General features: G+C 38.5%; 1 long non-coding RNA gene across 1 annotated transcript; it reads left to right on the top strand.

Moving 5' to 3' along the window:
• Window positions 1-13,634: 13,634 nt before the first annotated feature.
• On the top strand, window positions 13,635-14,220 carry LOC106090960 (uncharacterized). Its single transcript, XR_001221924.2, has 2 exons — window positions 13,635-13,824; window positions 13,874-14,220. It is a non-coding gene; the product is annotated as an uncharacterized LOC106090960 (long non-coding RNA).
• Window positions 14,221-15,211: the final 991 nt, after the last annotated feature.

Below are 15,211 nucleotides of genomic sequence, written 5' to 3'. Positions count from 1 at the left end.
ATCTGATATAGCTCCCATACAATCCTATCTCCCGATTTAACTCCTTGAGCCTTTACAAGCCGCAATCTTTGTCCGATTGATCTGAAATTTTGCATGTAGTTTTCTATTATGACTTCCAACAACTGTGCTTCGTGTGGTCCAAATAGGTTTATAATCTGTTGTAGCTCCCATGTAAACCAATCTCCCGATTTGATTTGTTGAGCCCCTGGAAGCCGAAATTTTTTCCGATTTGGCTGAAATTGAGCCTGTAGTGGTCTGTTATGACTTTCAACACCTGTGCCAAGATATAGCTCCCATATAAACTGATCTTCCGTTTTTACATAGTGTACATAGTGTTCTGTTATGACTTCCAACAGCTGTGCCGAGTACGGTCCAAATCGGTCTATAATCTGATATAGCTCCCATACAATCCGATCTCCCGATTTAACTCCTTGAGCCTTTACAAGCCGCAATCTTTGTCCGATTGATCTGAAATTTTGCATGTAGTTTTCTATTATGACTTCCAACAACTGTGCTTCGTGTGGTCCAAATAGGTTTATAATCTGTTGTAGCTCCCATATAAACCAATCTCCCGATTTGATTTCTTGAGCCCCTGGAAGCCGAATTTTTTTCCGATTTGGCTGAAATTGAGCCTGTAGTGGTCTGTTATGACTTTCAACACCTGTGCCAAGATATAGCTCCCATATAAACTGATCTTCCGTTTTTACATCTTGAAGTCTTGCAAGCCGCAATTTTTGTCCGATTTGGCTGAAATTTAGCACTTAGTGTTCTGTTATGACTTGCAACAACTGCTTTAAGTACGGTCAAAAGCGGTTTATAACCTGGAATAGATCCCATATAAACCGGTATCTCGATTATCTTTATTCGATTCCTAGAAGCTTTAAATTTTGTTGTTTTGACAGAAGTTTGGTATGTAGGATAAAATTATGCCCTTCAACTAAATTTGTTTTGTATACATTTTTAACAGAATCCGTGTGGAGGGTTCCCAAGATTCGGCCCGGCCGAACGCTTTTACTTTTTTACTAGTTTTTTTTCGATTTTCTCTCGCTGTGCGTTACATTCTGTTTGTAAATTGCAAATTTTGCCAATGAACATTCCACTAAGGAACAGAGGCGAACTTCTCTCCTATCAATGAGTGCAGTCCGATTCAAGTTTTAAGCTCAATGATATGGGGCCACCTTTTTATAGCCGAGTCCGAACTGCGCGCCGCAATGCGACACCTCTTTGGAGCGATGTTTTACATGGCATATTACCTCATAAAGGTTGTCAGCATTAGGAGGGGAAAACCTCCCTTGAAATTTTTTCTGATGGTCTTGGCAGGATTCGAACTGTTCTGTTTGTGGAAACCAAGCAAACTTTCTATATGTTATTAATGTAGGTCGGCTGGGATTGAAAGTGGGCCAAATAGGTTAATTTTTCGATAAAACATCCATAAAAACCGATTTTCTGATTTCACTTTATAAGCCTCAAGAGGGAGAAGTTAGTATCCCGTCTGGCTGAATTTTTAACATAAATTTTTGTTTCTACTTCAACATCCAAGCTAAGTATGAACAAAATGGTTTAAAACTTGATGTAGCTTCCATATAAAAAGAACTCACAATATGAAATCTTGAGCCTCTAGAAGATGCAATTCTGATTTGGTTGGAATTTTTGCACATGGTGTATTGTTATAACTTCTAAAAATTGTGCCGAGTATTGTTCAAATCGATCTAGCTTCAATGTACACCGATTCGCCGATTTGACTTCTTGAGATCTAAAAAACTCACGTACTGTTGTTTTTTTGTTGTTTTTTTTGACAATTTCCAAGATCCAAGCTAAGTATTATCTAAATCAGTACATAACATAACATAAATCTCCCATAGAAACCGATCTCCCGATTTGACTGCTTAATCCTAAAGAAGGTAAATTTTTTATCCGATTTTGATTTATAATTTCTAGAAATGTTTGGTTACGTCTCTCTACAGAGATATCAAGAATGGTACAAATTGGCCCTTAGCTTGATATAGCTCCATGTACGCCGATTTGGCTTCTTCTTTGGTCTCTAGAGGGCGCAATGCAACTAGTTATTTGGTTGGAGAGCAACTTTTGAAAATGCCAAGGGCCTATATGATATAGTAAGTACGTCAATGCCATGTAGTCCTTGAAGCATCTTTACTTTTCTGCTAATGGTATACGGAACACAGGAATATATACAAATTTCTTTGAATGGTTTGTAACATTTCTGTACCCAACAACAAGGAATGGAGCGTGGTTAACATATTTTGCCATTACTTTTGGAACCCTTCGATTTGTATTTCTTTTGTAACTGCATTATTATTTAAAATAGAACTTCAAAGTTTTGGAGATGTTTTTTTTATTCATAAGACTATTAAATTAAAAGATTGAACTATATCGGACTAATTGAAGGCAGTTCAACAAAAGAATATTGAATTCAAAAACAAACTATCCTTTTCATTCCATTAATAACCAAAGGATCATTTGGTAATATAAATGTAACCATTTCCCGATGCTACCTTTCCAAGTATGTGTCATCGGATTGCATATGACAGTCTTTGAGAGCTCCTCTTTTAATCTGCTAGTATTTTCATTTTAATATTTCACCCATCTATTGAATGTAGGGTGTTTGGCAAAACTGTTTTTCCTTCCTTATCATCTTACCATCCATAATTGTTCCTCATGGCCAGGCCTTATTCCCCCTTCCCAGATATCGAATAATTCATAAGTTATTCTATCAACGCATTTATAATGCGTTAACATAATCTAAGTGGCCAACAAGCTGACGCCCAAATATTGGCATTTTTATATTGAATTGTCTCAAGGCAGCCAACAGCAGCTGAATGAACTAAGAAATCATCCCCCGCAGCAAAAATGCCAACACCACCACCATTAATTGTGGCAACCAAATCGACTTCAATGGCAGTCAACCAAAACTGAAAAAGGAAAAAAAAGTCGACACCATTACCAACAGCTGAGTTAAATATGCTGGAAAAGCTAACACTCTATTAGCTGAGAAAAAGAACAGGAGCCGAGGAAATAGCTTCAGGATGCTTGGTAGCTGTTTTACACTTCAGCTCCACAAAGTCATAGGAGTTCAATTGAGTTTCGTGGCAAAATTCATATTTGTAGAGTCAATAAAGAAAATGAATTGAGAATGAAAACCAGTAAGGAAAGGCTAGAGTCGGGCGGAGCCGACTATATAATACCCTACACCAACCCTACAATTATAAATTTTGTAAATTATGATAATAGATACATGTATATGAGAGCTAGATCTAAACATAAACCGACTTGTTTCGAACAGATCGTTAGAAAATTGTAGTTACTACGACCATATAAGTGCAAATCGGGCGACACATATATATGGGAGCTATATCTAAATCTGAACCGATTATGATGAAATCTTGCAAATGTGTTAAGACCAGTAACAAAACAATCCGTGTCAAATTTTGTGCAGATCAATTAAAAATTGTAGTTACTGCGACCACTATATATGAGAGCTATATCTAAATCTGAACCGATTTTGATTAAATCTTGCAGATATGTTTAGATTAGTAAACAATCCGTGCCAAATTTTGTGGAGATCGGTTGAAGATTGTAGTTATTATAGCCATATAAGTGAAAATCGGGCGTTACATATATAGGGAGCTATGTCTAAATCTGAACCGATTGAAATAAATGGTGTTTTCCTGTGCAAAATTTCGTGACGATTGCACAACAATTAAGGCTTGTACCTTGATAACAAGAATACATGGATTCACCGACGGACATGGCTAAATCGAATCAGAAAGTGATTCTGAGTCGATCGGTTTACTTATCAATGGGTCTAGCTTTTCTTTTCTTAGCGTTGCAAACAAACACACAAACTTATAATACCCTGTACCACAGTGGTGGTGTAGAGTATAATAATGGAGGAATTATAAAGATGTGCATTGATTTTTTTTTTTTTTTGAGTAGCACTCAAAAAGGTGATAGATACCCTCAATGTTGGGTACACCGATCTATTCAAATCATTTCCTGATTCGATTTAGTTGATAATCAAGCTGCGTGGTAAAAAGTTGGGCGCACGATCGATATGGCGATTTTGCTATATGAGTAGAAAGCTGAGTTTCATTGACGTGTTTGCCTTCAATGTACATTCGACAACACACACACAACACAACAACAAACTCGCACAACACGCACAACTCTTAAATTTTACATTTTTATACCCTCCACCATAGGATGGGGGTATACTAATTTCGTCATTCTGTTTGTAACTCCTCGAAATATTCGTCTAAGACCTCATAAATTATGTTTTCGTGATCGTCACGACATTTAAATCGATCTAGCCATGTTCGTCCGTCCGTCTGTCTGTCGAAACAAGCAAACTTTCGAAACAGTAGAGTTAGTCCTTTGAAATTTTGCACAAATACTTCTTCTTAATGTAGGTCGATTGGAATTGTAAATGGGCCTTATCAGTCCATGTTTTGATATAGCTGCGACATCTCGGTTCCGTTCTGAAACTTGACTTCTTAGGCGTCTAGAGGGCGCAATTCTTGTCCGATTTGGTGTTTCATTATGAGTTCCAACAACTGTGCCAAATGTGGTTTAAATCGGTCCATAACCTGCTATAGCTGTCATATAAACCGACTTTGAATCTTGACTTCTTGAGCCACTATAGGGCGCAATTCTTATTCGATTTGGCTGAAATTTTACGTGACGTGTTTTGTTGGACTTTCAACAACTGTGCTAAATATGGTTCAAATCGGACCATAACCTGAAAAAGCTGCCACATAAACCGATCTGGGGTCTTGACTTCTTGAGCATTTAGAGGGCGCAATCCTTATTGGATTAGGCTGAAATTTTGTACAACGGCTTCTCCCATGACCTTCAACATACGTTCTGAAGCCGACTTTAGCCTGATACAGCTCCTATATAAACCGATCTCCCTATCTTACTTCTTGAAACCCTAATGTGCGCAATTCTTATTCGAATTGGCTGAAATTTTACACAATGACTTATAAAGGGTGATTTTTTAAGAGCTATAGGGAAGTTCTTCAAAAAAAACACATCCAATTCAGAAAAATTCATGAAATCTTTATTTGAATCGATAGAATATAATTAAATGTTTGAAGATTATTTCATGCAAATATTGACCGTGACTGCGCCTCAAATGGTTCTAAGCGGATGGACCATTGTGGCATACTGTTTCCAACATTTCGACCGGTATCTCACGAATAAATGTTTCAATGTTGTTTTCCAATGCGTCAATTGCAGCGCATAACCCGACAAAAAATAGCCTAAAGGCGTTAAATCGCACGAACTAGGCGGCCAATTGACCGGTCCCGAACGTGAAAAAAAAACGATGATCTTATTCGCCTCTTAATAAGTTCATTGTTACGCGTGATGTGTGGCATGTGGCACCGTCTTATTGAAACCACATGTCATGCAATTCAAGCTCTTGTATCTTTGGCAAAAAAAAGTTGGATACCAACTCACGGTAGTGCTCACCATTCAAAGTTACGTTACGATTCGCAACATCTTTGAAGAAGTACGGTCCAATGATGCCACCGACCCACAAACCGCACCAAACTGTGACTTTTTCTGGATGCATTGGGAGCTCTTGCAATGCTTCTGGCGGATCTTCACTTCAAAATCAACAATTCTACTTATTTACGTACCCATTAAGCCAAAAACGAGCTTTTTCGCTAAACACCATGAAGTGCGCGAAAAGCTTTCTTAACAGAGCACGCATTTTGATAATAAAATTTTATAATTTGCGTTGCGTTGTTCGTTTGTAAGATTCATGGTTAAATTATAGACCAAACTGAAGATGTTTGACAGTGAAACAAAACATGAAACGTGCGTCAGCTGATTAAACCAGTGTTGCCAAAAAGATAATATCTAGAATAACCCTTTACTATGGTCTGCAACGTCCAATTCAATTATGGTCTGTATCGGACTATAACTTGATATAGCTCCAATAGCACAGCAATCCTTTTCTTTTATGCTTTGTTTGCCTAAAAAGAGATATCGGGAAAAGAATTCGACAAATGCGATCCATGGTGGAGGGTATATAAGATTCGGTCCGGCCGAACTTAGTACGCTTTTACTTGCTTGAATTTTAACCCTCTTAACTTTTGATTGAGAAATCGGATTTTAAAACATTATGCACAGTCGTGTCATGTACGGTCGCAAAGCTCCCTTATAAAACGATCTACCGATTTGAGATCATGAGCCCCTAGAAACCGCAATTGTTGTCGGTTTTGGCTGATGGATTTGGCGCATGGTGTTCTGTTACGACTTCCAATTACCGTGGCATGTACGGTCCAAATCTCTAGTTTCCATATAAACTGTGCAAAATTTCAGCCAAATCGGGCAAAAATTGCGGCTATCAGGTGCTCAAGAAGTCAAATCTGAAGATCGGTTTATATGGGAGCTATATCGAAATCTGAAGCGATATGGTTCATTTGCAATTCCCATCAATCTACATTTTAAGTATCTGTGCAAAATTTCAAGCAGCTAGCTTTACGTGTTCGACCTCTATTGTGATTTCGACAGACGGTCGGACGGACATGGCTAGATCGATTCAGAGCGACGAGTCGATCAGAAGAATATAAATACTTGGGGGCCTTAGATGAATATTTCGAGGTGTTACAAGCGGAATGGCTAGTACGATTATACCCACATCCTATGGTGCTGAGTATAAAAATATGGTTTTCAACTGTGAACATAGTACTAGCCATTTGAATATCGGATGTTGGATGGATTTACCAGGTCAATAGCCGCATTGATGGAGGCCGCCGTATCGCAGAGGTTAGCATGTCTACCTGTAACGCTGAACGCATAGGTTCGAATCCTAGCGATAAGATCAGAAAATTTTTCAGCAATGGTTATCCCCTCCTAATGCTGCCGACATTAGTGGGGTACTATGCCATATATAGAAGCCATGTAAAAGCTTCTCCCCAAGGAGATGTCGCATCTCCTTTTTTTAACCGTTCGGACTCGACTTTTAAAAGAAGTTCCCCTATATTTGAACTCAGACTTGAATCGGACGGCACTCATTGATGTGTGAGCAGTTTCCTTAATGGAAAGTTCCAAGGCAAATTTGCATTTGCGTAGCCGCATCAATAAGTCCCAATTTTTTCGTTGACTTTCGATTGAAATCTCTCACACAGTACGCTTGAAAGGGTTGTGTGTCCGACGGAAAGAGACGTATTTCTCTTTATAGTTGGCACATACCGTCTGGTCTTCTTTCAGCCTGCAACCCATTGGCTCTTGCTACTTTGACCTCACTGCGATTAAATGTTCTGCATTCTTTACCATCATCGGATATCAATTCTGTGCAGCAGTTGGGAAAAATTCCCTTCCATATCCTAAACCCATGATCTGTATCTGTTACCTGATTCTCTACTTTGTCTCTGGGGGAGCATGTGCCGGATTATGCAATCCACCGGTTTCACCGTTAATTATTTGGGAGATTTTCCACACTTAATGCCCACATCTCAATTCGTTTGCACTCACGTATTTTAATTTCTCTTTCTTCGGTATAGACTCATATCGACAATTCGCCATTCTTGGTCGTACCGTAGGTTCTCCTTTTGCATTTAAAACTCTGTTTCAAAAAAAAAAAATTGTTGATTTAAATTTCCAATTGTTTTAAAATAACTTAATGCCAAAATAATTTCTAGAAATACAAAAATGATAAAAATGTGTCAAAATTTGACAAGGGCGTTTATGAATCCAGAAAAAGATTGTCATATGATAAGTTGCAACCCTGGAGCTAAACACTTGAGCATCAATTCACAATATACAATAGGTGTATGGCAAAGAGAACAACTCAAAACACTATTATCGACTACATGTAAACAAACACTGCGTTATCGTATGGTTTGTTCGCAAAGAAGCAGTTTAAGCATTTCATTCCAAAATGTGGTTAAGGGTATTTGTGCAAAATTACATTACATTTTCAAAATTACAGTACGAGAGACATTAACAAGTTAGAGTGTGCAAAGTTCGGCAGGGCCGATTTTTATATGCCCTCCATCATGGATCTCATTTGTCGCATGAATTGAATATTGAAGACCATAGCAGAAGTCATTGGGTAATATTTCAGTCCAAATCGGATAACAATCGCGCCCTCTAGTGGCTCAAGAAGTCAGGATCCAAGATCGGTTTATATGACAGCTATATCAGGCTATGGACCAATTTGAATCATACTTAGAACAGTTGTTGGTAGTCGTGAAAAAACTCCTTATGCCAAATTTCAACCAAATCGGATGCGAATTGCGCCCTCTAGGGGCTCAAGAAGTTAAGATCCAAGATCGATTTATATGACAGCTGACCGATATGGCCCATTTACAAACCCAACCGACTTACACTGACAAAAAATATTTGTGCAATATTTCAAGCGATTAGCTTTACTCCTTCGGAAGTTAGCGTGCTTTCGACAGACGGACGGACGGACGGGCATGGCTAGATCGACTTAAACTGTCGTGATGACCATATATGTACTTTAAGTGGTTTTAGACGAATATTTCGAAGTGTTACAAACGGAATGACGAAATTTGTGTACCCCCTACCTATGGTGGAGGGTATATTAATCCATTTGAGAACGGATAGAGATATGCAAATTTGCCCATGAACATTCCATTAACAACAAAATCTTCTTACATTTCAATGCAGTCCGAGCCTAAAGCCGAGTCAGAACGGTGGGCCGCAGCGCGACAATTCATTGGAGAGAAGTTTTTACATGGCATAGTATCTCAATGTTGCCAGGGAAAACCACCTCTGAAAATTTTTTCTGATGGTCTCGCCAGTATTCGAACCCAGGCGGACATACAAACTCCGTACACAGATACGGAAACTTGAAATGGTTAGAGCTGATAAAAATTGTAGAAAAAATATTTAATTTTCTGCAAATGAAAATTGAGATTAGAAAAATGAGACAACTAAAAGCGTGCTAAGTTCAGCCGGGCTGAATCTTATTTACCTTCTAGCATGGATCGCATTTGTCAAGTTCATTGCCCGATATATCTTTATAGGCAAACAAAGGATAATGGATAAGAATGTCCATGCTATTGGAGCTAAACCAAGTTATGCACCGATTGGGGCCATAGTTGGTTTGGTTGTTGGAGACCAAAGACATTATGCAAAAATTCAACCAAATCGGATAAGAATTGCGGCCTCCAAAGGCAAAAAAAGTATATTCCGTAGATCGGTTTATATTGGAGGTGTATCAGGTTATGAACCGATTTGAGCCATACTTAGCATAGTTGTTGGAAATTAAAACATACCACCTCATGCTAAATTTCAGCCAAATCGGGTAATAATTGCAACCTCTAGCGGCTGAAGAACTTAAGATACAGGATCGGTTTATATGAAAGCTATATCAAAACATGAACCGATATAGTCCATTTACAATCCCAACCAACCTACACTAATAAGAAGTATTCGTTCAAAATTTCAAGCGCCTATCCTTACTCCTTCGGAAGTTAGCGTGCTTTCGAGAGACGGACGGACAGAGCTAAATCGACTTAGAATGTCAAGACGATCATGAATATGGGTCTCAGATCAATATCTCGATGTGTTACAAACGGAATGACGAAATTAGTATACCCCAAATCCTATGGTTGGTATAAATACATTTTCCGAATGGTGGATCTGGTCTTTGCGTTTTGAGATCTCAAGGGTTTTTCCAATTTTTTAATGAACAAGTAAAGGCGTTCTTAGTTCGACTGGGCCGAATCTTGGAAACCCACCACCATGGATTCTGCTAAAAATGTATAGAAAATAAATTTAGTTGAAGGTCGAAATTGTATTCTACATACCAAACTCCTGTCAAACCAGCAAAAATTAAAGCTTCTAGGAACCGAACAAGGATGATCGAGAGACTACATGGGAGCTATATCAGGTAAAAGACTGATTTGGACCGTACACAGTTGTTGTAAGCCATAACAAAACAAAAAAACAAAAAAACAAAAATTGCGGCTTGTAAGGGCTCAAGAAGTCAAATCGGGAGATCGGTTTATGGGGGGCTATACCGATTTGGACCATACTTGGCACAGTTGTTGAAAGTAGTGACAAAATACTACATGCTAAATTTCAGCCAAATCGGATAAAAATTGCGACTACCAGGGGCTCAAAAAGTCAAATTGGGAGACCATTTTATAGGGAGCTATATCGGGTTATGGACCGATTTGGACCGTACTTGGCACGGTTATTGGAAGATATAACAGAACACTTCATGCTAAATTTCACCCAAATCGGACAAAAATTGCGGCTTGTAAGGGCTCAAAAAGTCAAATCGGGAGATCGGTTTATGTGGGGCCCATAACAGGTTATAAATCGATTTGGACCGTACTCAACAATGTCATCCAAATCGGACAAAAATTGCGGCTTGAAGAAGTCAAATCGGGTAATCGGTATATATGGGAGCTATATCAGGTTAAAGACCGATATGGCTCGTACTTGGCACAGTTGTTGGAAGTCACAACGGAACATCAATTTGTAAGATCGGTTTATATGGGAGTTATATCTAAATCTCAACCGATATGGCCAATTTGCAATCCCCAACTACCTACGTCAATATTAAGTATCTGTGCAAAATTTTAAGATGCTGGCTTTTCGCTTTCGACCGCTATTGTGGTTTCGATAGACGGATGGACGGACGGACATGGCATGGACAAGAATATATACACTTTATGGGATCTTAGACGAATATTTCGAGGTTTTACAAACGGAATGACTAGATTAGTATACCCCCATCCTATGGTTGTGGGTATAAAAAACTGCCTATTTTGAAGTACATATAGCATCAAAACCAAAAATTTTCACTTTTTTGATTTCCAAACTGTATAACGTTTAATTAATTATCGGATGTTAACGCATACTGCATCAAAGCCATCGTCAAGTTGTTTTGTCACCAATGCTAATCATGCATCAGCATGAGTATCGAACCACAAATGCCTTCGTAAATCGCATAATACGATGCTTAGCTCGGCCCCAATTTCAATTAAATAAAAACAAGTAAAAGTGTGCTAAGTTGGGCCGCGCCAAATCTGATATACCCTCCACTATTGATAGCATTAGCATTAGTTCTTTAAATGGCTTTTTCAATACATAAGGGGTGATTTTTTAGCTATTATCTTTTTGGCAACACCGGTTTAAATAGCTCACTCACGTTTCGTGTTTTGTTTCACTGTCAAACATCTTCAGTTTGGCCTATTATTTAACCATGAATCGTCTTACAAATGAACAACGCTTGCAAATTATTGAATTTTATTATCAAAATAAAAGAAAGATCAAAAAGTTCATCATGTGTACAGCGACGAAGCTCATTTTTGGCTCAATGGGTATGTACATAAGCAGAATTGTGGATTTTGGAGTGAAGCATTGCAAGAGTTACCAATGCATCCAGAAAAACTCACAGTTTGGGTGGTTGATGGGTTGGTGGCATCATTGGACCGTACTTCTTCAAAGATGATGCGAATTGTATCGTAACTTTGAATGGTGAACGCTTTCGTGAGATGATATACAACTTTTTTTACCCAAACTGCAAGAGTTGGACTTGCATGACATGTGGTTTAAACAAGACGGTGCTACATGTCACACAGCACGCGTAACAATGGACTTATTGAGAGGCGAGTTCGGTGAACATTTTATTTCAGGTTCGGGACCGGTCAATTGGCCGCCTAGATCGTGCGATTTTTAAGCCGTTAGACTATTTTTTGTAAGGCTTTGTTAAAGCTCATGTCTATACAGAATCCCACTTCAATGGACGCATTGGAAGACAACATTGTAGCATTTATTCGTGAGATACCGGCCGAAATGTTGGAAAGAGTATGCCAAAATTTGACTAAGCAGATAGATCATTTGAGGCGCACTCAGGATCAATATTTGCATGAAATAATCTTCAAATATTAAACTATATGGACCGTACCATCGATTCAAATAAAGATTTCATGCATTTTTCTGAATTTTATGTGTTTTTTAAACTTTACTATAGCTCTAAAAAAATCACCCTCTATTTAGTTATCAATAAAACAAATATCATGTAGCTGTCATTTATTAACCAGTGATAACACAGATATACTAATGTTAACAATTCGTGTCAACTACCCTGTAATATGGGAAAGCTGGACATTGTTGCATTAAGTGTCCCAGTGTTTTGTTCCTCTCCCCGCAAGACCTACATTTTCTGTTAGAAGCCGCTCCTGTTTTTGTAAAGATAAAGTTGTGGCCCAACGTATGCCATAATAATGCTGAAGGTTGTTCTCGTCTAACTTTCCTCTGAGCATTAAATTCATTGTGGTGCATCAAAAAATCCAATATATGTTGCAATACCTGTAAAATATTGGTCAAAAAGCTGTAATTGTTTACAATTTTTTTACACCCTCCACCATAGTATGGGGGTATACTAATTTCGTCATTCTGTTTGTAACACATCGAAATATGTGTCTTAGACCCCATAAAGTATATATATTCATGATCGTCATATCATTTTAAGTCGATCTAGCTGTCCGTCCGTCCGTATGTCTGTCGAAAGCACGCTAAATTTCGAAGGAGTAAAGCTAGCCGCTTGAAATTTTGCACAAACACTTTTTATTAGTGTAGGTCTGTTGGGATTGTAAATGTGCTAAATCGGTCCATGTTTTGATACAGCGGCCATATAAACTGATCTTGGGTCTTGACTTCTTGAGCCATTAGAGGGCACAGTTCACGTCCGATTTTACTGAAATTTTACACATGGTGTTTTGGTATCACTTCCAACAACTGCGCTATGTTTGGTTCAAATCGGTCCATGTTTTGATATAGCTGCCATATAAACCGATCTTGGGTCTTGACTACTTGAGCCTCTAGAGGGCGCTATTCTCGTCCGATTTGACTGAAATTTTGCACGTGGTGTTTTTGTTCCAATCGGTTTATAATCTGGTAAAGCTGCCATATAAACCGATCTTGGGTCTTGACTTCTTCAGCCAATAGATCGCGCAATTCTCATCCGATTTGGCTGAAATTTTGCATGAAATGTTTTGTTATGACTTCCAATAACTGTGCAAATCGGTACATAATCTGATATAGCTGCCATATAAACCAATCTAGGATCTTGACTTCTTGAACCTCTAGAGGGCGCATTTCTCCTCCGATGTGGCAGACATTTTGTACGACGGCTTGTCCCATGACCTTCAACATACGTGTCGAATATAGTCTGAATCGATCAATAGATTGATACAGCACCCATATAAAACTATCTCCCGATTTTGCTTCTTGAGGCCCTACAAGGTGCAATTCTTATCCGAATGAACTGAAATATTACACAAAGACTTCTACAATATTCAGCATTCATTTATGGTCCGAATCGGACTATAACTTAATATAGCTCCAATCGCATTACAGTTCTTGTTCAATATTCTTTGTTTGCCTGAAAAGAGATACCGCGCATAGAATTCGACTAATGCGATCCATGGTGGAGGGTATATAAGATTCGGCCCGGCCGAACTTAGCACGGTCTAACTTGTTGGTTTTAACTTGGATATCGCCTTAAGTTTTACCCAGCACTATTGCACTCTTTAGTTAAGGGCGTAACAAATTCGCCGAGGTCTTTAGCATCCAATGAAAATTAAAATATCACAATTAGAAAATACAAATGTACTTGAAAAAGGGCCGCACAAATAGTGGAAAATTGCATTTGCACATCGGATTATCAGATTAATTACCCAAGCTTACACAATTAAGACGTTACCTATAAATGCTCACTTGGTCTTGAAGATTTTTATTTAGCGGCCAAATTTAAAAGCAACAAGACCATGTTTTCGAAAAAAATACTTGCAGTTTTCCTCATAACAGGTAATACAAATGGACACTACAGCCAAATCTAATTTCTATTGTCCCCCAGCTCTTATCGTGACTTTTGTTGAGGTCGAGGCCCAATTGGGGGGTTTGAAGGATGCAGTCGATCTTGCGTCGGACTCCGCCGGTTTAGCTGGCAAATTTGGGGAATTATTCTTGAATCCTGCTACTATTTTCTCCGAGGGGATACCTGAAACAACCAACGATCTGATGAATAGAACTGAAAATGTTCTTGGTGATATGCAAAGCGTGGCAAATGATGGTTTCAAAACTGTTGGGCTGGAGGATGAGTAGGACTACAACTAAACGAAATTTTTGGTTTTAAAGAAACATGTTGGACTGTAGGTCTATTAAATACAATGTAATTGGAATAAAACTTAAGCTTGTATGAAATTCAATGGATTTTAATACCTAACACCATATGATGGGGGTATACTAAGTTCGTCATTCCGTTTGTAACACCTCGAAATATTCATCTAAGAACCCATTATGTATATATATTCTTGATCGTCATGACATTTTAAGTCGATCTCGCCATGTCCATCCGTCTGTCGAAAAAGGAAAGCTGAGCCCTTGAAATTTTGCAATGTAGATCGTTTGGGATTGTAAATGGGCCATATCGGTCCATGCTTTAATATAGCTGCCATATAAACCGATCTTAGATCTTGGTTTCTTGAGCCACTTGGGGGCGTAATTCTCATCCGCTTTGGCTGCAATTTTGCAGGAAGTGTTTTCTTTTTACTTCCAAAAACTGTGCTAAGTATGGTTCAAATCGGTACATAACCAGATATAGCTGCCGTATAAACCGATCTGGGATCTTGACTTCTTAAGCCTCTAGAGGGCGCAATTCTTATCCGATTTGGCTGAAATTTTGTACAACGGCTTTTCCTAAGATCATCAACATACGTGGGCAATATGGTCTGAATCGATATATAGCATGATACAGCTCCCATTTAAACCGATCTCCCGATTACGCTTCTTGAGCCCCTACAAGACGCAATTCTTTTCCGAATGGACTGAAATATAACCCAATGACTGTTACTATGGTCTTCAACATTCAATTCATTTCTGGTCCGAATCGGACTATAACTTTATATAGCTCCAATAGCATAACAATTTTTGTCCATTATCCATCGACAAATGCGATTCGTGGTGGAAGGTATATAAGATTCGGCCTGGCCGAATGTAGCACGCCTTACTTGTTTCTTTTACTATTGATATAAGACCAAATGTCTCTTAACAAAAACAAAAACAAGTAAAAAGACGTTAAGTGCGGCCAGGCCGATCTTTGGTTACCCGAGAATATATGTAAACAACCTTTCGCCATAATCCGGTAAAAAATGCTTAATTTATGCCCCCATAGCAGCTATATCGGAATATGGTC

This window comes from Stomoxys calcitrans, chromosome 1 (assembly GCF_963082655.1).
Source record: "Stomoxys calcitrans chromosome 1, idStoCalc2.1, whole genome shotgun sequence".
Taxonomy (NCBI): Eukaryota; Metazoa; Arthropoda; class Insecta; order Diptera; family Muscidae; genus Stomoxys; species Stomoxys calcitrans.
This window is presented reverse-complemented; position numbering and strand designations above follow the sequence as displayed.